We start from the raw sequence: 22898 nt of genomic DNA, 5'->3' as shown, positions 1-22898 counted from the left end.
TTACAGTAAAGTCTACTCCTCCTTGAGGAATCGAATCTTGACACTCATAAATGGGAGTCGACACCGGGAGTCGACGTGCAAGGAGTCGAGGACTCAATTCTTTTGAAGTTCTTCACCTCTACATCATCGTCGTTAACAGTTGGAAAAATGGCAGAGAAAGACAAGCGAAAGCAGAAAAGTCCTGTATGGCAATACTTTGAGAAGTTAAATGAGAAGGAAATGCAAACTTTGCGAGGTGGAATTGAGATACAGTAATGGTAGAACAGGTACAATGCTTAACCATCTGAAAGGAACGCACCATGAGACACAAACCGTTGCTGGCAGCTGCATTGTGAATTAATGTGGAATTTTATGGATTTTTATTATAGTTTTATCGGAAAACTGATAAATGAAAAAATATAACTGTCCGTTTGTCACATCCCTAATTACTAACTTTATACGCAAAATTATATTCTAATTTGTTTGACTCGAGCCATACTTTTCCATGTTCACATGCGTGGACTACACAGAGAAGTATCGCTAGAGTCCAACAAAATGGAATATATGAGGCGGATAAAGTTCAGAAAGACACAATTTCAAGTTTTCAACATCTAAAGACCTCCATCACCATACTGAGAGCATTGCTGTTTCTAAAATGACGTGTTTGGCTGTTCTTGGAACCTTTGTTCATGTTTTGTCTGTGCCCCTGCAACTGCAGAACAAGCACGCGGAAGTCTAAGTTTCACCAAACCAAGTGAAATGGCAAAAAAAGTGTCTTGACACTTCTATAACATGCCATTTACATCTAAAATACAGATTTGATAAAACAAATAAGTGAACTTGTCCTTTTTTTTTAAACACTGTTTTAAATTGTTGACAATGGCAATTAAATTGTACAGCTATTGTATTTTGCCTTGTTGGTTATGAATTGGTAATGTGATGTTCTTAATTAATTATTCGACAATCAGTGGAAAACTGGTGATTATTAGATTTAAGAAGTTTGTTCATAGCAGGTTCCTAATCCAGCAGGTTGCAGCAGTGTCAATCTCAGTTTCTGCTCAGACACATGTGGCTGCCTGGCCAGACTCTGGCTGTCTCTTTATCTTTTCTTATTTTACTGTAGCCACTGCCTCATTGCTATGCACTGCACGCACAGCCAAGCGTATGTTGATCCACAGGACTTGGGAGACAGAAAGCAGGGGGAGTAGGTGGGACTTTACCATTCATTCCAGCTTCTCATTTACATTGTAACTGTCAAAGGAAAGCCTGGCTACTGTATGTTTGTCGCTAAATCTGGTCACTCTAGATATGCACCATAGTCCTGCTACCAGTGGTGTCATTGAGGGGGGCGCAGTCCCAGGGGCATGGGGTTCCACCATATTAGGTTGAGAGACACTTTACAGTACACTGTGGGACTTAAAGGGGGACTGAACTGACTGATTAAGCCTCATTTTTAATACTCTTTATTAGGAAATGCGACTGAGAATGAGATTTGGGTCTTGGAGGCGTGCTTACAGTAGATGTGGGTATCTCTTGTGTGTATTCACATTTGGGAAGCATTTGTGTATTCACTCTGCCCAAACAGTACACAGTTACAGTTACTCCCCCTGCTAATAACTTGAAACTGTTTAACCAGGTCTTGTATCTGGAAGTAATATAGGCTAGCTAGCAAGATAGCCAACTTCTTTTGCCAATTAGCTTCAGCAGGCCGGTGTGTGCAAAATGAGTTTGACTTTGGATAGCCTATCTCTGTGGGGCTAGTTAGGAACTGTCAATAAATTACACAATGTAAATGGGACAATATTTTCATGTTGCATGTCCTTTAAGTTTTCTAATTTAAAGGCTTTGTATATGCATTTCTACAAGTTATAGTGGTTTGAGGTTGGTTGGAGTCTTTAGAGCTATTGACATTTGTAAATATTGTCCCATGTACAGTACTTTGTGTAATTTATTGATGGTCCTTAACTAGAACAATAAGGATATCCAAAGTGAAACCAAATTGACCACAGTCTGTGTGTGTTCCGCCCACATGTGTTTAGTGGGCATTACGACCAGGTCGTGCTGCCAGCTGTGGGAATGTGGGCAGGATTTAAATAAACACGACCCAAGGAAAGCTGTTATATACTAGATTCCTTAAATCTCGCAAATCTCAGTTTTGGACTGACTTTATGGCCAAAATGATCCTATTTACACGTCATAGTCAATTTTGACACTAGAATAAATGTTTCTGACTCATATTGATGCCACATAGGCCATTTTCAAGAAGAGAAGTTGTTGTTTTGGTTCATTTGCTCTTTAAACTAATGTCTGTTGAAAATAATCATGGAAAAACAAWCATTTTTAAGACAGTTTTAACACAGTTTCGCTACCAAAATGCCCACTATAACCAGAGCACTTTCTTACGGAGCCTCCACTCCAACCCCCCTTACCTCCAACCACTTACACTGCCAGCCTCATTCAGGCCTTATTTCTCAGACCTCTTTCTTTCCTCCTGCTGGAAGACCATTGAGGATGACTATGTGTCTAAAAAAAATGAGAATGTTCTTGTTTCAGATGGCGGTGAAGGTGAAAATGGTCTGTTAACAAGCAGGTGCATGGGCCCTAAGCAGCTGTTTTTGGTACTCAAGATGAGGCAGCCTGGCTCCCTCAAGCACTCCATGTAATCCTCTCATGCAATTCACACTGTAATTGCTGAGATACAAGCTGCCAGGGCCCCATTTCTCCCCCTCCAATGGCAGTGTCCTCAGCAAACACGGACCTCTGCATTAATTAGTTGCATGAAGCCAGACAGGACTGCATCAGCAAGGCTATTGTTCCATCCTTCATGTGTGTGTGTGTGTGTGTGTGTGTGTGTGTGTGTGTGTGTGTGTGTGTGTGTGTGTGTGTGTGTGTGTGTGTGTGTGTGTGTGTGTGTGTGTGTGTGTGCGAGAAAGAGAGAGAGGGGGAAAAAAGAGAGAGAGAGTGGGGGTAGAGAGAGGGTGAGATGGTGTGCGTGTGTGTGTTTTTCTTGTCCAAGGACATTTGTTGGTTCAATTTGAATCTTGCACTATTCTATGAGTTCCTTTCTTGCCGTAGTGGCATGGTCATCAACTTGAGCTGAAGTCTGACGAATAGGCTACCGGCAGTGAGGGTTTTTGTCTACCATAGAGCTCTTCCCTTCAAGGCCTCGCCTGATGATTAAATGAGGGGGTTGAGCTGCGTCTGCCTCTCGCCTCTATCTCATCGTTTCATCAGCCACACAGAGGTTTCTTTTTCATACAGCTATACAGGAAAAATACAGTTTTATTCTGTCGATAAACTAAGCATTTCTTTAAAAAAAAATGTGTTCTGTAAGTTTGTAGTTGTAGTCTATTTTAAATTGGCTCGATGTTTCATAAAAAAATGTACTGTATACAGTATATAATATGTGCTTAAAGAAATTCTATTCATGTACCTGTGTAAATACAGGTAGAACACGTTTTTGGATTCAGCAGTTTGCTTTCTTTGAGGAGAGTTGGCCTGTTGTGGCATTTCCTAATAATTAATGCTTCTGCAGTAAGACTTCCAGGGAACAGCTGTGTTGTGCGATGGATGGCATGCTTCTCTCTGAGTTGTCTGCAACCATTTCAGTTTATTTATCCCAGAAGCTGAATGGACCAATCAAAAGAACCCTCTGTGTGTCGTGTGGCGTGGGTTAAGTTGTTTTCCAGTGCTGTGAATACTTTCGGGGGATTTAGCTCCCCCCTGAAACTGAAGGAATGTGCTTGCTCGCTAAGGGGGCCGCGGTGGATTTAAGCTGCTGTCCCCAGCGCTAAAGCAAATTCTTGTGCCCCTTGTGAGCCCCCACCCCCCCACCCCAGGGATGACACAGCTCATTGATGCATCTCTCTCATTAGCATTTTACCAGCTCGCCTCACTAATTTCACAAGCAATCTGTCATGAGAAAAACGGAAGAATGTACTCCATCTGTATGACTCTGTACCAGAATGCAATTTTTTTCTAATTTGGTCATTGTAATCTGCCCCAGCCTATTCAACAGGGAAATCACATAAATCATATCAAAGCGAGTAAAACTCAATTTTGAGGATGTAGAGGAAAAAGGGATGGATAGAAAGCAAGCGAGAGGCAGAATTTTTTTTAATTGGGAGAGTAAGATAAGACACAGCGCTATGGTGCCACTTTTTGCATGGGCTACGACACTTTTTGCATGGGCTATGACACTTTTTGCATGGGCTACGACACTTTTTGCATGGGCTATGACACTTTTTGCATGGGCTACGACACTTTTTGCAKGGGCTATGACACTTTTTCCATGGGCTACGATTCTTTTTGCATGGGCTACGATACTTTTTGCATGGACTACGACACTTTTTGCATGGGCTACGATTCTTTTTGCATGGGCTACGATACTTTTTGTTATGGGCTATATGACACTTATTTGCAATGGGCACATTTTTGCATGGGCTACGATACTTTTTGCATGGGCTACGACACTTTTTGCATGGGCTACGATTCTTTTTGCATGGGCTACGATACTTTTTGCATGCTTGATTGGTTTTGAATAGACAGTGATACTGTTTTAAAAAGTTTACATTAATTTGCACTGTATCACAATTACATAAATGATATCAATAATGCAGCTGGCATGGTACAATTATGCCTTATTAGCAATATGCTACAAGAATTGTTTTTCTTTTTACCTTTTGTGAATCTTGGTGCCTCACCACATCACCAGGTCAAATGTCCATTTGAAGAGATGCATGTTGGTTAACAAGATTGCATCACTAAAAGATGATCCTTTGAAACTGCTCTGCTGATCAATAACCACATGTTCCAGATTATACCCAAGTGAAAATAGAGGCCATATGTTTGGATTAAAGGGGAAATCCGCAGTTGCTCCAACCATTTCTGGATTTATAGATTCATGATTCTTGAAGAATATAACTTGTAAATGCCTCATGAGCTAAGTCCAACTGTTTGTAATGTTATTTTTGTCTAATTTAACATTTTATTTATTGTTATAGGCCCATTATTATTTCTGATCAAGGTCACCAACTGAAAATACTCCGTAGATAATTTAAAGTATATCAAAACAGACCATGGTTGGCTGATCCCTCAAAATAATAGACTCTCTTCCCAGCCTCTCAAGTGGGTTAGTGCTGATCAGAGTGCCATTTCATTAATAATAGTTAATTGATTTAGCCTTGGAGGGGGGCTGTTGTGTCTCACTCTATTTTCTGCCTACCTGTGGTGCAGATGGGGAACTGTTGTCTATCCTAACACCACATCCAGCTATTTTTTGGTATTGAGTAATCTTTGTCTTAACAGGAATCTCCACACTGAGCTTGTGACACACACACATGCACACTCTCACACACAGGGCTGATTAATGGCCACTAATTAGCAATGTTAATGACCAGGTGTCCGAAACCAGGCCATCTTCTCTCAGCATGGAGGGGCTTCTCATTGAAGGCCTGCAAATCCATTCCCAGTGACCCCTTCCCCTCAGCTGGCAACCCCCGATGCGCAGCTCTCTCATTACCCCAGAGAGCGGCTCAGAGGGAGGCCAGGGCCTGAGAGCCGGCCGCGTTCCCATTTCCACCCAGGCTTGTATTAATTAAGGTCAGGATTGGCCAAGACTGTGGGGGTGCACTCTCGGAACTGAGGGAAGGATGGGGTGGAGGCTGGAGGAGGGGTGGAGGAGGTTCAGCAGAATCAGTAGGAGGAGGAGGCAGATGAGTATTAACCCTTTCTGTATGGTGGCTCGGACATGTCGTATACCCTACCCCCTGTAACATGACCCAGTCAACAAGTGCAGTGAAAGAAACGAGTCTCCTCAATATTGGAATAGCCTTATATAATTTGGCTGTGAGGGCTGCCACAGGGAATGCCTGGAGGGCACAGGAACTCCTTTTATTAATTTGGGCTGACGCCTTTTCAAATGCAATATGTCATTTAAATAATATTTTCCATTATATGACTAAGTTAATTTATTTGAATGTTGAGATACTCTTACCTGAGGTATAACAAAACACAACCATGTTTTTCCATATCTCTAAGGTCTCCCATATATAAAATGCATGGTTGTGTAAAAATGTTTTACTGCAAAAATKGTTACGTTCATAGACATTGTGACACACCCGTTTACCTCAATCAGTGCAGAATAATTCCACATAAGCTCATTTAACCCAATATTGCAAGCTCTGATATTGTTTGAATTTAAAATACAAGTAGTCAGCTGTTTACCCTACATACACATACAATATAAGGATATCTTCATGCATCTTGGAAATATACAGTGCCTTCAGAGAGTATTCATACCCCTTGACTTATTCCACATTTTGTTGTGTTACAGCCTGAATTCAAAATGGATTCAATATTTTTTTTTCTCTCACCCATCTACACACAAAACCCCCAAATAAGAAAGTGAAAACATGTTTATAGACATTTTTGCTAATTTATTGTAAATTAAATACAGAAATATCTAATTTACTTAAGAATTCACAACCCTGAGTCAATACATGCTAGACTCACCTTTGGTAGCAGGTAGCGTAGTGGTTAAAGCGTTGGGCCAGTAACCAAAAGGTTGCTGGATTGAATCCCTGAGCTGACAAGGTAACAATCTGTCATTTGCCCCCTGAACAAGGCAGTTAACACACTGTTCCCTGGTAGGCCGTCATTGTAAATAAGAATTTGTTCTTTTTTGTATTTTTTATTTTATTTCACCTTTATTTAACTAGGCAAGTCAGTTAAGTTATCCCCAAAGCCAACTCCTCCTTTGGCCGGCTTTCCTTCCAGTTCTCTGCTGCCAATGACTGGAACGAATTGCAAAAATCACTGAAGCTGGAGTCTTATATCTCCCTCACTAACTTTAAGCATCAACTGTCAGAGCAGCTTACCGATCATTGCACCTGTACACAACCCATCTGTAAATAGCCCACCCAACTACCCCATCCCCATATTGTTATTTATTTTTTGCTCCTTTGCACCCCAGTATCTCTACTTGCACATTCATCTTCTGCACATCTATCACTCCAGTGTTTAATTGCTAAATTGTAAATATTTCGCCACTATGGCCTATTTATTGCCTTACCTCCCTAATCTTACTACATTTGCACACACTGTATACAGATTTTTCTATTGTGTTATTGACTGTGTGTTTGTCTATCCCATGTGTAACTCTGTGTTGTTTGTGTCGCCCTGATTTGCTTTATCTTGGCCAGGTCAGAGTTGTAAAAGATAACTTGTTCTCAACTGGCCTACCTGGTTAAATAAAGGTTAAATAAATAAAWAAATACAGCTGTGAGTCTTTCTGGTTAAGAGCTTTCTGTCTCTAAGAGCTTTACACACCTGTATTTTATAATATTTGCACAATATTCTCAACTGTAACTAGGAACATTCCGTGTTGTCTTGGTAAGCAACTCCAGTGCATATTTGGTGTCGTTTTTAGGTTACTGTCCTGCTTAAAGGTGAATTTGTTTCCCAGTGTCTGTTGGAAAGCAGACTGAACTAGGATTTTGTCTGTGCTTAGCTCTATTTGTTTCTTTTATCCTAAAAAAACTCCCCAGTCATTGCAGATGACAAGCTTAGCTGTAACAAGATGCAGCCAACACCATGCTTGAAAATCTGAAGAGTGGTACTCAGTGATGTSTTGTGTTGGATTTGCCCCAAACAAAGCGCTTTGTATTCAGGACATAAAGTTATTTTCTTTGCCATATTTTTTCAGCTTTACTTTAGTGCCATATTGCAAACAGGATGCATGTTTTGTAATATTTTTTATAAGCTTTTTGGTTGTAGATAGCATCTTCTTTTCCAAGAGTATGGAGTAATGTCACGACTCCGACCGAGGCAGGCTATCCTTCCCGTTCGGGTGGCACTCTGCGGTCGTCGTCACCGGCCTATTAGCTGCCACTGATCCTTTCCTCCCCCTCCTTATGTGTTTATTGGTTACACCTGTTTTGTGTTTATTCTTAATTAGTTGGGCTTTATCAGTCAGCCGGCCCGCCCGTTTCTTTGCGCGGGATTGTTMGTGTGTAAGCTTGGTGTTTGTTCGGACGATACGTGTTTGTTGTATGTTTGAGTTTGTTACTGGACTGTTTTCGTTCCCCGTGTCTGGGGCAGTTTACGTTGAGCACCCAGTGTCAAGTGGAGTGGCCGAAGTTCTCCGTGTTTCATTAAAGGAACATTGTTATTGAATCCTCTGTTTTCCTGCGCCTGACTTCGCACTCCGACACCCAGTCCTTACAAGTAACTACATGATGTTAATTCATCCTCAGTTTTCTCCTATCACAGCTGAGTTAGGAAGGACGTCTGTGTGTTTGTAGTAATATACCATCCAAAGTGTAACTAATACCTTCACAATAACTTCACAATAAAGGTTAAATAAAATTAAATAAAAAATGAGTATTCAATGTCTGCCCATCTACCAATAGTACACTTCTTTATGAAACATTGGAAAACCTCTCTGGTCTTTGTTGTTGAATCTGTGTTTGAAATTCACTGCTTACAGATACTCCTTACTCCTTACAGATAATTGTATGTGTGGGGTACAGAGATGAGGTAGTCATTCAGAAACCATGTCAAACATTATTATTGCACACAGAATGAGTCCATGCAACTTATTATGTGAGTTGTTAAGCAAATTTAGTCCTGAACTTATTTAGGCTTACCATAACGTAGGGGTTGAATACTTATTGAACTCAAGACATTTCAGCTTTTCATTTTAAATTAATTTGAAAAAATGTCTACAAACATAATTCCACCTTGACATTATGGGGTATTGTGTGTAGGCCAGTGACACAACGTCTCAATTTAATCAATTTTTTTTTAAATTCAGGCTCTAACACAACAAAATGTGAAAGGGATGTGAATATTTTCTGAAGGCACTGGAGACCTGTAAACACACAGCTGCAATAGACGGAAATATGAATACTTATGATGTATGTAAAGTTAACTTTTTGGTAGCTTTTCAATAGACAATTTTCCAAGTAAAATTTGCCTGACATTTTCCTGATGTTGTGGCCATTATCTTTGGCTCTAAGGAAAACAATTGGGCTCAGTCCTTGAAATGTTCAAAGTTCCTTATAAGCTTGTGTACCTTTAGCCCTTTATCTTTCAATTAAGTCAAAGGGCCAATCACATATTTTCTTGCCTCAAATCGAATATGGTCTCCAAAATCTAATATGGCTGACATATTAACATTTGATGGAGGTTAAATCACCTTTAAATAAGAATTTTCTAAATAAGAGACATTCTTTTCAGAGTTGTGTACAACACTCATGCGTATAAAGACTGTTGGTGTGAATCAATTATATTCTGAATCCAATATGGCCAACATTTTGTATTGTGTCATTCCGTCTTTAAAATGGTTTTATATGGCTCTTGGTATATCTAGGACTATGAGTGTTTGAATAGCCAAAGCCAACAAGTTTTTCATGTTTTGAACTCATTCACACACTTACAGTACAGCATATCAACAACGGACAATTCCGCAAAATATAATAACAAGCCTTTCACGACACAAGCAAACATTAGCGTAACCAAGTTACAGGAAAGTAACCATAAAAAGTAGCCAGTGGCAGTTGTATTTCTGGAGCCTGAAAAGCTTGTACTAATCATTCTGGGCAAGCTGCAACGACAAGGGTAGTATCCTTCTTGTATGACTGGCGGGGTATAGTGGCTGTGGCGTGATCAGTTTCCATTTCTACAGGTCACTATAGACAGTCACCGGATGCTGCTTGCATACCAAAAAGACCCATTGACTAGCTGGAATGGTATCCCAGCCTAAACGATGCTGGGGATACTCCAGTAATGGAATGGTTGGTTATCTGGTTGTGAAAGAAAGTCTGTGAAAGGCTGTCACAAACAACGTCTTATTGGCCTATGGGTTTTTTATGTTGAATGTGGTAAAATGTTCTGCAAGTCACGTCCTACATACAGTATTTCTTTATATTCCTTTGGAAGTCAGATAGGATGAAAAATTTGGCCGATATTAACTGTGAGTGGTTGGTATTGATTGGGGACTGGAGCATGCCCAGCAGGAGATGAGGAGAGTAACTGAACCGGTGAGGGTGACCTCAGGTTAGTTAAAGTGTAGTTAGGTCATAGACTATGATTAAGAAGAGTTGGTTGTGAGGGACATAGCACAGTTTTAGGCCAGCAATTTCCAGACAGCATTTTTGCTGTTGAATGACCTCTGACATGTGGCAGTCCAGTTCCATAGTGTCTCTGTCTCTAGTACCGGTCTGAGGAGAGGACTGGTGGGGGAGTGGGCCAGTGGTGGAAAAACTACTCAATTGGCATACTTGATTAAAAGTTACAGTACCTTAATAGAAAATGACTCAAGTAAAAGTGAAAGTCACTTAGTAAAATATTACTTGAGTAAAAGTATCTGGTTTTAAATGTACTCAATTGTCATACTTGAGTAAAAGTTCAAGTAAATGCTGTACATCAAATTCCTTATTAGGTAAACCAGACGACAACATGTTCTTGTTTTTTTATTTTACGGACAGACAGGGGCACACTCCAACACTCAGTCAGACATGATTTACAGAAGCAGTATTTCTTTCTTTTTGTCTGCCTGATCAGAGGCAGTATGGATTACAACGCGTTACATTGATAGGTGTGTGAATTGGGCCATTTTGCTGTCCTGCCTGATCATTCGAAATGTAACGAGTACTTTAGAGTGTCAGGGAAAATGTATGGGAGTAAAAAGTGTATATTTTCTTTAGGAATATAGTGGAGTAAAAGTACAAGTTTTAAAAATAGAAATAGAAAAGTAAAGTACAGATAACAATGACAGTTTTCAGTGTCTGACACCACTTGCCTTAGAGCTGGTTACAAAAGCCACAACATCAAAAATCTGTAACTGTATCCATTTTGGTCAGGCAGGACCATGAACGAGTGAATGAGAGCACATTTTACTTAGAAAGTTGCCTATTGAACAGCTACCAAAATGTAGGTTTACATTCATCATAAATATTAGCAGTTGATATTTCCCACTTTTTGTATCTGTGTGTTTACAGGTCTATATTTACAAAATACTTTAAGATATTCTAATGCTGTTTGTGAATGTAGGATAGACAATTGTCTACGTGTGTTCCACATTTTTGCTAAATCAGAGCAATATTGCATTCCAGCCAGGAATGATTCTGCACTGTTTAAGTTAAGGGGGGTGTCACAATATCTAAGAGGGGGGCCACTAAAATGTTTTACCGCGAGGTAGGGGCCCCCCAAACAAATCTCTGGCTACCGAGGAATAACAAAGCTACCCGAGGTATATCACTTTTACTTGAGTCATTTTCTATGAATGTACTGTATCTTCACTTTTACTCAAGTATGACAACCAATCAAATGTTTAAAAAAAGAGGTTTACAAATTAATAAAAAATTAAAAGCTGAAATGTCTTGAGTTCAATAAGTATTCAACCCCTTTGTTATGGCAATTCTAAATAACTTCAGGAGTAAAAAATTGCTTAACAAGTCACATAATAAGTTGCATCATGTTTGACATGACGTCTCTTACCCCACACATACAATAATATGTAAGATCCCTCAGTCGATCAGTGAATTTCATAACACAGATTCAATAACAAAGACCAGGGAGGTTTTCCAATGCCTCACAAAGAAGGGTAGCTATGGGTAAATGGGTAATAAAAGCAAACATTGAATATTCCTCTGAGCATTGTGAAGTTATTAATCTATCTAGAAGCGAAAAGGGTTATTCGGCTATCCTCATAGGAGAAACCTTTGAAGAATCCCTTTTGGTTCCAGGTCAAACCCTTTTTTTGGTCCATGTATAACCCAAAAAGGGTTCTACCTAGAACAAAAAATGCTTCTCCTATGGGGACAGCCGCAGAACCCTTTCGGAAGCCTTTTTTCTAAGAGTGCACAATACTAACCTAAATGACGGGTGAAAAGAAGGAAGCCTGTTCAGAAAAAAACATGCATCCTGTTTGCAATAAGGCACTAAAGTAAAACTGTAAAAAAATATGGCAAACATAATAACTTTATGTCCTGAATACAAAGCATTATATTTGGTTCAAATCCAACACAAGACATGACTGAGTACCACTCTTCATATTTTCAAGCATGGTGCTGGCTGCATCATGTTATGGGTATGCTTGTCATTGGCAAGGACTAGGGAGTTTTTCAGGACACAAAGAAATCGAATAGATCCAAGCACAGGCAAAATTCGATAAAGTCTGCTTCCAACAGACACTGGGATACAAATTCACCTTTCGCAGGACAATAACCTAAAAGACAAAGCCAAATATACACTGGAGTTACTTACCAGGATGACATTGAATGTTCCTGAGTGGCCTATTTATAATTTTGACTTAAATCAGCTTGAAAATCTATGGAAATACTTGAAATGTCTGAAATGACTGTCTAGCAATGACCAACAACCAGCTTGACAGAGCTTGAAGAATTAGAGACTTAGACCCAGAAAGACTCACAGCTGTAACCGCTGACAATGTTGATTCAAACATGCATTGACTCAGAGGTGTGAGTACCTATGTAAATGTAATATTTCTGTATTTTATTTTCAATAAATGTGCAAACATTTTAAATTCAGGCTGTAACACAACAAAATGTGGAATATGTCAAGGGGTATGAGTACTTTCTGAACGCATTGTATATTCTTTTGAGGATTGGCCACTAGCCTATATTTCAGATATCATCAACTAGATTCAGCCACAGGCTGATTTTGTGTTGAGCGGATGGTAAGGAGGCTGGAAGATAATTACAAATATTTTGTAGACTGAAAATGTACCGCATTATAATATTTGACTAAAACATAACCATTTCAAACCTTGCTCACATTTGCATTTGATCAAATATATCCCTCTATTATGCATAGGAATACTTTGGAACAGATTTCCTAAATGAAAATCACTTGGAGCTGATTTGCTGGTGTTTTTACTGTCTTTTATTTCCCCCCTCCTCCCCCATAACAATGAAAATGTTTTGCTCAGAAAACTTTGGAAGCCAAAGAAAATCACCTGTGGGCCAAATCTGGCCTACGGGCTGCTCGTTATGAACCCTGCTATATTTGATAAGTAGACTACTCTTGCTGCGAGGACACAAGTAAAGTTACAAATCCTGACATCAGTATCTAACTGTGGAGTAGCCTACTTCAGCTCACATTTGGGCTGTTTTTTAGGCTCAAAACATGTTAATAGTCCACCCGGCCTGTGGTGTAAACAGCTCTGCTCATTAAGGGTTGTTCATGTGAAATTACTGGTATTATTACCTGTACCACTCTACTGTAAGCAAACAACACAAATACAACACCTCCCATGCTTATTTTTTCTAATGACTGTTATTGCGCTTTAACTGCATGATATGCAATTACGAGTTTTAAAACTGCCAATGCCAAGTAAAACTAGTGGCTATACTGTAATATCAACTCAGCTCTACCTGCGAGTATGGATGTCATTCCGGTAACATAAATACACAGAAGGCATTACAGTCGACTCCTACAGTAACACTATTAGTTTGGGACTGTTGTGAATGTATTCCTTGTACTAGATATCTTGTTCCAGAGTAATGTTTATGATTTGGGACCGGTGAACTGTAGTGCACTTATCTATCAGGAGTTGGCTTTTCTGTTCTCCATAGGTCCTTGCATCATGTATTTACCTGTGTGAAGTGAACTTTAAGCAATTACAAGTATCTGATGTTGGGGGAAATGAAGAAGAAGCTGATTGAACAGGACATCTGGATGCAGACAGACTTACACAGCGAGAAGGGCTCCATGGTCCTGCTGTACTCTACCCACAGCCTCTGTTAATCTGCCTGCTGTAATAGAATGCATTGAGGATGAGGAGAGCATCAGCACTCACGGCTACCAAGTATCTAAGGAGGCATTTTCTCATTAAGCTAGAGGATCCTGGTTATTTTCTACTTAATTTCCCTTTATACTAAAAGCTGGATTCATGAGAGGCAGGAAATGTTGTTGCAATTAGCCATGGGATACACTATATATACAAAAGTACATTTCAGGCACACCCGTTGCTGACAGGTGTACAAAATTGAGCACAGAGCCATGCAATCTCCTTAGACAGAGATTGGCAGTATATATATATGTAACACATGTAAGCCCTTTACTATTGGCCTTACTGAGCTCAGTTACTTTCAACGTGGCAACAAGTCAGCGCATAACATTTTTGCCCTATTGGAGCTGCCTCGGTAAACCGTAAGTGCTGTTATTGTGAAATGGAAATGACTAGGAGCAACAACGGCTCAGCCACGAAGTGGTAGGCCAGACAAGCTCATAGAATGAGACCACAGAGTGCTGAAGTCCATAGCGTGTAAAAATCGTCTGTCCTTGGTTGCAACATTCACTACCAAGTTAAAAACTGCCTCTGGAAGCAACATCAGCACAAGAACTGTCCGTCGGGAGCTTCATGAAATGGTTTTCGATGGCCGAGCAGCCGCACACAAGCCTAAAATCACGATGAGCAATACCAAGCGTCAGCTGAAGTGGTGCAAAGCTCGCCGCCATTGGACTCTGTAGCATTGGAAACACGCTTTCTGGAGTGATGAATCACGCTTCACCATCTGGCAGGCCGACGGACAAATCTGGGTTTGGCGGATGCCAGGGGAACGCTACTTGCCGGAATGCATGTGCCAAGTGTAAAGTTTGGTGGAGGAGGAATAATGGCCTGGGGCTGTTTTTCATGGTTTGGGCTAGGTCCCTTAGTTCCAGTGAAGGGAAATCTTAACGCTATAGCATACAATGGCATTCTAGACGATTCTGTGCTTCCAACTTTGTGGCAACAGTTTGGGGAAGGCCCTTTCCTGTTTCGCATTACAATGCCCCCGTGCACAAATCGAGGTCCATACAGAAATGGTTTGTGGAGATCGGTGGTGAAGAACTTGACTGGCCTGTACAGAGCCCTGACCTCAACCCTATCGAATGCCTTTGGGATGAATTGGAACGCTGACTGCAAGCCAGACCTAATCGCCCCAACATCAGTGCCCGACTTCTCTAATGCTCTTGTGACTGAATGGAAGCAAGTCCCCGCAGCAATGTTCCAACATCTAGTGGAAAGCCTTCCCAGAAGAGTGCAGACTGTTATAGCAGCAAAGGGGGGACCAACTCCTTATTAATGCTCATGATTTTGGAATGAGATGTTCGACATGCATGTGTCCACTTACTTTTGTAGTGCGTCTCTGAAGCAGCGAAGGGAAGATAGCGGGGAATACTGTGCTGTGGGAGTGCTGACACTGAGGACATGCTGCTCATGTTTTGTGGCCAGATATGAACAAGGCCGTGGCTGTGGAATTGAAGTGAATCACTATTCTGAAGATGTAGTGTCTAGTGTCTTGATTGGGTTGTTTGAGTGAGAAACTGTGAAAAAGGGGAGCACAAGTCTCCCCTTTACCTCTCACCCACTCTTTCTATTTCTCTTCCTCTCTTCCCCCCTACTATTTTCCCACTCTTTCTCTCTCTCATTCACTCATTCACTCAGTCATATACACACCACACACACACTCACAGGTTGGATTTCGTGATAACCAGTGGCAGGACTAAGATGGTCAGATTAATTTGCGTCCATTCTCGGGCACAGGAGTGGGAAAGTAGTATTTATCACACAGTGTGCCACAGAACTCTGGTTCCCACACACTCTGGTTACATCATTACGGGGGGTTGTGAGCAGGGCGTCCAATAGAGCCCTGGGGCCACGGTCAGCTGACCTGGGCATGAAAACACGGTGGAAACCCTATCCCAGCGATGAGGTTTCAGCCGAAGCCCACTGATAGCTACCTCCTCTCTGTCGCCGCACTGCAATTTTCAGCTTCAGTTTCGCCTTTGCTTTCATGCTTAGCTGTCAGATCCCAAAGGTTGATGACTGTGTGTGTTTGTGTATGTGTGTGTTAGAGAGAGCGAGCAGGCTGGACCGGGCTTTGTTTGCAGGTGCCATGGTGAAGCTCCACATACAACAATCCCTCCAGAGAATCTTCTTTTTAAATGTATAACCCCTGCTTGTGTGCACACACACATACACACATACACGAACACTCTCACACACTCACAATTGAACCTGCTGGGTTTAACCTGCTAGGCTTCTGAACACTAGAGGGAGACAAAGAATGATACGAGCAACATATTCTGTCATACTGTATCTTGGATAATTTAGCGATTTATACATTTGATTGAATCCCTCTGTTTTCTACAAATGAGATGTGGCAAAGTTCCATCTTCTGATGTATTTTAACTCAGATGGCCATAAGTGTTACTTAGTGCTTTCAAGATTAAGAAATCTCTACAACCCCAGCCAGATGAGAAACAACATTGGCCTGTCATATTAACTATAAGTTATAATATGTCAGTGTAACCCCTACAAAGACAGTGATAGTGCCCATTAACTCACTGCTGGTGTTGGAGGAATCATTATAAATGGTTTACACAGGTCTCCCAGGTTCAGAGGAGTTGTGTGATAAATTTGTGACCAATACCCAAAGGCTCTAGGTAGCTTCTTAGGGTTAATGAAAAGCAAACTATGAGGTGTGTTAGCCTCGTCTTATTTGTATCATAAACTCAAACAGTCCTTTAAGACAATGCTAGTAGAATATTTGCTGGCTCTAATCTTCAGCTAATAATTCAGTTCTTCAGGGACTTGACACATGGCATAATCAAAACAGCCTTTATCAAAGGGTAGCCAAGGATTACACAGCATGTTTCTGCAGCAGATAATAGATAAAGGTCCACCGGTTGGAGTATTTTTTGAGCCACAGACTACTAAAGACCCTCCCCCCAAATCTATCTCCTCAAGCATACAATCCAGCTAGTCAGCCAGGGGAAACCGCTGCGGAATGAGCTGTTCTATATGGGCATGCACAGGTCAACTTATTTAATAGACAAATAATTATATGGATGGAGATTTCTTCCGGTTTGTTGTGAAAACTGTCAGGGATAAGAGTAGTGATCCTCTGTCTGGTCAGTGCAGTGATACGGAGTGAGTGACAAGCCTCCTAGTCATTGGAAGTGAAACTTGATCGTAGATCTGTACCCTAACCCCTAGGTGGTAAATTCACCTGAACTTGATTGTTAATTCTCTGGTCACTTTGACCCATAGTGAAACTGGAGACGTTTATAGCACACAAGCGGTAAGCCTCTTCATGCCACGTCAATTTCCTTATCTTTATTGAAGTAAGTAAAAAAGCATGCTGTTCTACTTTGATCACGTTAAAAACACATTTGTCACCCTTATATCCACAACTGATATCACGTTTAGGCTACATGTTTCATGCTTTTGTTGAGACCAGCATGAACCACACACAGGCCTACATCTCATCCTTAATAATATGATTCCCTCCACTTCACTTATTTTATCTGTCCCACACAAACCAAACTGGCTGAACTTTGGAATGTCTCTAGAATACATACTGAAAGCCCCAAATTGAAACCAAGCAAGCATGACAAAAAGGGCCCCGTGCAAGAAACCACAACTGTAATTGCTAATGTGTGACTATTACAGCAACTGGGGTAATCTGAACTGCTCTAAGTCCACCCAGACCTAAACATGCTTTCTCTGTGCCAGGCAGGCAGGCAGCACACAGCGTTGTAGGCTGGCTCGCAGCGTTGCAGTTTTGCATGCATTTCTCTCTTCTTTGCAATGTTACCTCTCAATTGTGTGTAACCCTCTATCAGAGAATCTGAGAAAAAAACGTGTCAATTAAGGCCAAAAGCTTTCCTTCTTTTAAGTGGAGACATTTCTGAATGTTCTATTTTCCTGATGCTATTAATGATGTGAAATCAGCCTGTAATGGCAATGAGTTTTCCAAGGTTTATCATTTGTTGGTCCTTAGTTTTTTGTTTTTGATCAAGGCCCCTCTGTTATTATTGTGGAACCTTTAAAAAGAAAAATAAGCTTTTAAGTGTTCAATGAGATTTTCAATGACGGCCTTTTCAATTACTCATATTATTAATTGGTTTTCTCTTCCTTCTTTTGAAATGTCTTATTATTATTGTAGAAATGACAAAAAAGCTAACCATTCTGGCTGGCGTTTCAATCAAGCAGAATTTAGTTGGAGTTATTAAATATGATTTGTTAATTAAATGTAGAGATTTTAGAACTCAGAAACCAATCGTTGCACGTTTGGATCTAACTTAATTCTATAGTTATCTGTGCTGTTGTTTTCAGAGACATCCACAAGTTGAACATTCTCAAAATACCAATAAAGTAACAGGTACTGGTATCTCTTGAAAATTACCTGTTTGAAATGTGAGCTTGCACACACAAACCTGTCACCAACCCTTTGTAAACCTTTGAAAAAATGTGTGTTTGACAACATACAATGCTATTTTACAGTAAACCAATTGACAACAGACTTTCAGCATGCTTATAAGGAAAGGCATTCAACTTGCACAACATTACACAAATGACTGATGATTGGCTGAGAGAAAATTATGATAATAAAATTGTGGGAGCTGTTTTGTTAGACTTCAGTGCGGCTTTTGACATTATCAATCATAGTCTGCTGTTGTAAAAACGTATGTGTTATGGCTTTACACCCCCTGCTATATTGTCTATAAAGAGTTACCTGTCTAACAGAACAGGGTGTTATTTAATGGAAGCCTTTCCAACATAATCAAGTTAGAATCAGGCATTCCCCAGGGCAGCTGTCTAGGCCCCTTACTTTTTTCAATATTTACTAATGACATGCCACTGGATTTAAGTAAAAACAGAGTGTCTATGTATGCGGATGACTCAACACTATACACGTCAGCTATTATAGCGAGTGAAATCACTGCAACACTTAACAAAGAGCTGCAGTCAGTTTCAGAATGGGTGGCAAGAAATAAGTTAGTCCTAAATATTTCAAAGACTAAAAGCATTGTATTTGGGATAAATCATTCACTAAACCATAAACCTCATCTAAATCTTGTAATGAATAATGTGGAAATTGAGCAAGTTGACTGCTTGGAGTAACCCTGGATTGTAAACTATAATGGTCAAAACATGCTGATGCAACATTAGCTAAGATGGGGAGAAGTCAGTCCATAATAAAGCGCTCTGCCTTAATTAATAACACTATTGACAGGTGCCACAAAGAGGGACTTACAATTGGCTCAGAACAGCGCAGCACGGCTGGCCCTAAAATGTACACGGAGAGCTAACATTAATAATATGCATGTCAATCACTCATGGCTCGAAGTAGAGGAGAGATTGACTTAATTTATCTAATTTTATTTGTCACATGCACCGAATACAAGAGGTGACGGCCTGAAATGGTTACTTACAAGCCCTTAACCAACAATGCAGATTTAAGAAAATAGAGTTAAGAAAATATTTACTAAATAAACTAGTGAAAAATAGTAATACAATAAAATATCAATAATGAGGCTATATGCAGGGGGTACCGGTACCGAGTCAATGTGCAGGGGTACAGGTTAGTTGAGGTAGGGGTAGGGGTAGGTAGGGGTAAAGTGACTATGCATAGATAATAAACAGCAAGTAGCAGCAGTGTAAAAACTAAGGGGGGGGGGGGGTGTCAATGAAAAATAATCCGGGTGGCCATTTAATTAATTGTCCAGCAGTCTTATGGCTTGGGGGTAGAAGCTGTTAAGGGGCCTTTTGCATCTAGACTTGGCGCTCCGGTACCGCTTGCAGTGCGGTAGCAGAGAGAACAGTCTATGTCTTTGACTATTTTTTGGGACCTTCCTCTGACACCGCCTAGTATATAGGTCCTGGATGGCAGGAAGTTTGGCACCAGTGATGCACTACCCTCTGTAGCGCCTTACGGTCAGATGCCGAGCAGTTGCCATACCAGGTGGTGATGCAACCAGTCAGGATGTTCTCAATGGTGCAGCTGTATAACTTTTTGAGGATCTGGGGACCTATGCTAAATCTTTTCAATCTCCTGAGGGGGAAAAGGTGTTGTCGTGGTCTCTTCACGACTGTCTTGGTGTGTTTGGACCATGATATTTTGTTAGTGATGTGCACACCAAGGAACTTGACACTCTCAACCCGCTCCACTACAGCCCGTCGATGTGAATGGGGGCGTGTTCGGCGATCCTTTTCCTGCAGTCCACAATCATCTCCTTTGTCTTGCTCACGTTGAGGGAGAGGCTGTTGTTTTGGCACCACACTGCCAGGTCTCTGACCTCCTCCCTATAGGCTCTCTCATCGTTGTCGGTGATCAGGCCTACCACCATTGAGTCATCAGCAAACTTAACGATGGTGTTGGAGTCGTGCTTGGCCATGCAGTCGTGGGTGTACAGGGAGTACAGGAGGGGACTAACCATGCACCCCTGTGGGGACCCTGTGTTGAGGATCATTGTGGCAAATGTGTTGTTGCCTACGCTTACCACCTGGGAGTGGCCCATCAGGAAGTCCAGAAACCAGTTGCAGAGGGAGGTGTTTAGTCCTAGAGTCCTTAGCTTAGTGATGAGCTTTGTGGACACTAGGGTGTTGAACACTGAGCTGTAGTCAATGAACAGCATTCTCAAATAGATGTTCCTTTTGTCCAGGTGGGAAAGGACAGTGTGGAGTGCGATTGTTATTGCATCATCTGTGGATCTGTTGGGACAGTATGCAAATTGAAGTGGGTCTAGGGTTTCCAGGATGATGGTGTTGATGTGAGCCATGACCAGACTTTCAAAGCACTTCATGGCTACCAACATGAGTGCTACGGGGAGGTAGTCATTTAGGCAGGTTACCTTCGCTTCCTTGGGCACATGGACTATGGTGGTCTGCTTGAAACATGTAGGTATTACAGACTCTTTCAGGCCGCGGTTGAAAATATCAGTGAAGACACTTGCCAGTTGGTCCGCACATGCTCTGAGAACATGTCCTGGTAATCCATCTGGCCCCGTGGCCTTGTGAATGTTGACCTGTTTAACTTCTCTGTGCTACGGATCCCTTTTACGGGATCACTTTCCTAAACAACCGCTAGAATTGCAGGGCGCCAAATGCATAAATATTACTAAAAATATTTCTAATAATGCAATCACAAGTGAAAAATACCAAAACACAGCTTAGCTTGTTGTTAATCCACCTATCCTGTCAGATTTTGAAAATATACTTTACAGCGAAAGAAATCCAAGCCTTTGTGAGTGTAGCAATCAATGCTACAACAGCTAGCCCCAAATTAGCATGGTCACGAATGGTCACATAATGGTCACATTTGGGTTGCGCATTATGTTGAGAAAACTACAGCCTTGTTCCGTTCGACAAATTCCAAAAAGTATCCGTAATGGTCGTAGAAAAATGTCAAATGTTTTTTATAGTCAATCTTCAGGTTGTTTTTAACAAACATAATCGATAATATTTCAACCGGACCATAACCTATTCTTTAAGAGACAAAAGGAAAATGGGGAGCTCCTCTCTCGCACGCAGGAACTATTCAGAGGACACCTGACCTCTTTTGAAACATTTTTCAAAATAAAAGCCTGAAACTATGTCTAAAGCCTGGTCACAGCCTGAGGAAGCCATTGGAAAATGAATCTGGTTGATACCCCTTTAAATGGAGGATAGACGGTCCAGGAAACACAGAATAAAAAAATATATATATCACTTCCGGGTTATATTTTCTCAGGTTTTCGCCTGCAGCATAAGTATTGTTATACTCAAAGACAATATTTGACAGTTTTGGAAACTTTGGAGTGTTTTCTATCCTAATCTGTAAATTATATGCATATTCTACGATCTGGGCCAGAGAAAATGTCTGTTTACGTTGGGAACGTTTAAAAAATATATAAAAAAAAGGTGACCCCTAGCGTCAAGAGGTTAAAGGTATTGCTCACATTGGCTACTGAGAGTGTGATCACACAGTCATGCGGAACAGCTGGTGCTCTCATGCATGCTTCAGTGTTGCTTACCTCGAAGCAAGCACTGACACATCCGACAAGTGTAGTAAGATGCAATCTTAGTCCTCCATTGACGCTTTGTCTGCTAGATTGTACGGCTGAGGTCATAGCGGGATTTCTTATAATCGTCCGGTTTAGTGTCACGCTCCTTGAAAGTGGAAGCTCTAGCCTTTAGCTTGGTGCGGATGTTGCCTGTAATCTATGGCTTCTGGTTGGGAAGCTGTGTTGTCGTTCAGCCATGGCTCGGTGAAACATAAGATATTACAGTTTTTAATGTCCCGTTGATAGGATAGTCTCGAACAGAGCTCATCCAGTTTATTCTCCAGTGATTGCAGATTTGCCAATAGAACGGATGGTAAAGGCTGGTTACCCACTCGCCAACAAATTCTCTCAAGGCACCCTGATCTGCGCCCCCTGTATTTCCTTCTTTTCTTCATGCGAATGACGGGGATTTGGGCCTTGTCCAGGAGCAACATTATATCCTTCGCGTCAGTCTCATTTAAGAAAAAATCTTCATCCAGTTCGAGGTGAGTAATCGCTGTTCTGAAATCCAGAATCTCTTGTCGGTCATAAGAGACTGTAGCATCAACATTATGTACAAAATAAGTTACAAACAATGCAAAAAAAACACACAAAATAGCACAGTTGGTTAATAAGAGCCCGTACTTGATGTGTATACCCATGCATACCCCACAAGAGGTCTCTTCACAATCCCCAAGTCCTGAACAGACTATGGGAGGGACACAGTACTACATAGAGTTCCACTTAGCCATGGCTCTATTCCACATCAGGTAACTGATGCAAGCAGTAGAATCAGATTTAAAAAACGCATAAAAATACACCTTTTGCACAGCGGGGGCTATGAAGAGAGACAAACACAGGCACAGATACACGCATACACATAAACATACTAATGCGCACTCTACACACACGTACACATGGATTTTGTATTGTGTGATATGTGGTAGTAGAGTACTGACCTGAGGGCACACACTTAATGTGTTGTGAAAAGAGTTATGAAACATAATGTAATGTAACATTTTTTATTGTATTTAACTGTCTTAATGTTGCTGGACCCCAGGAWGAGTAGCTTATGKGGATCCTTAATGAATACAAAT

The sequence above is a fragment of the Salvelinus sp. IW2-2015 genome, linkage group LG13 (genome assembly GCF_002910315.2).
Source record: "Salvelinus sp. IW2-2015 linkage group LG13, ASM291031v2, whole genome shotgun sequence".
Lineage (NCBI taxonomy): Eukaryota > Metazoa > Chordata > Actinopteri > Salmoniformes > Salmonidae > Salvelinus > Salvelinus sp. IW2-2015.
This window is presented reverse-complemented; position numbering follows the sequence as displayed.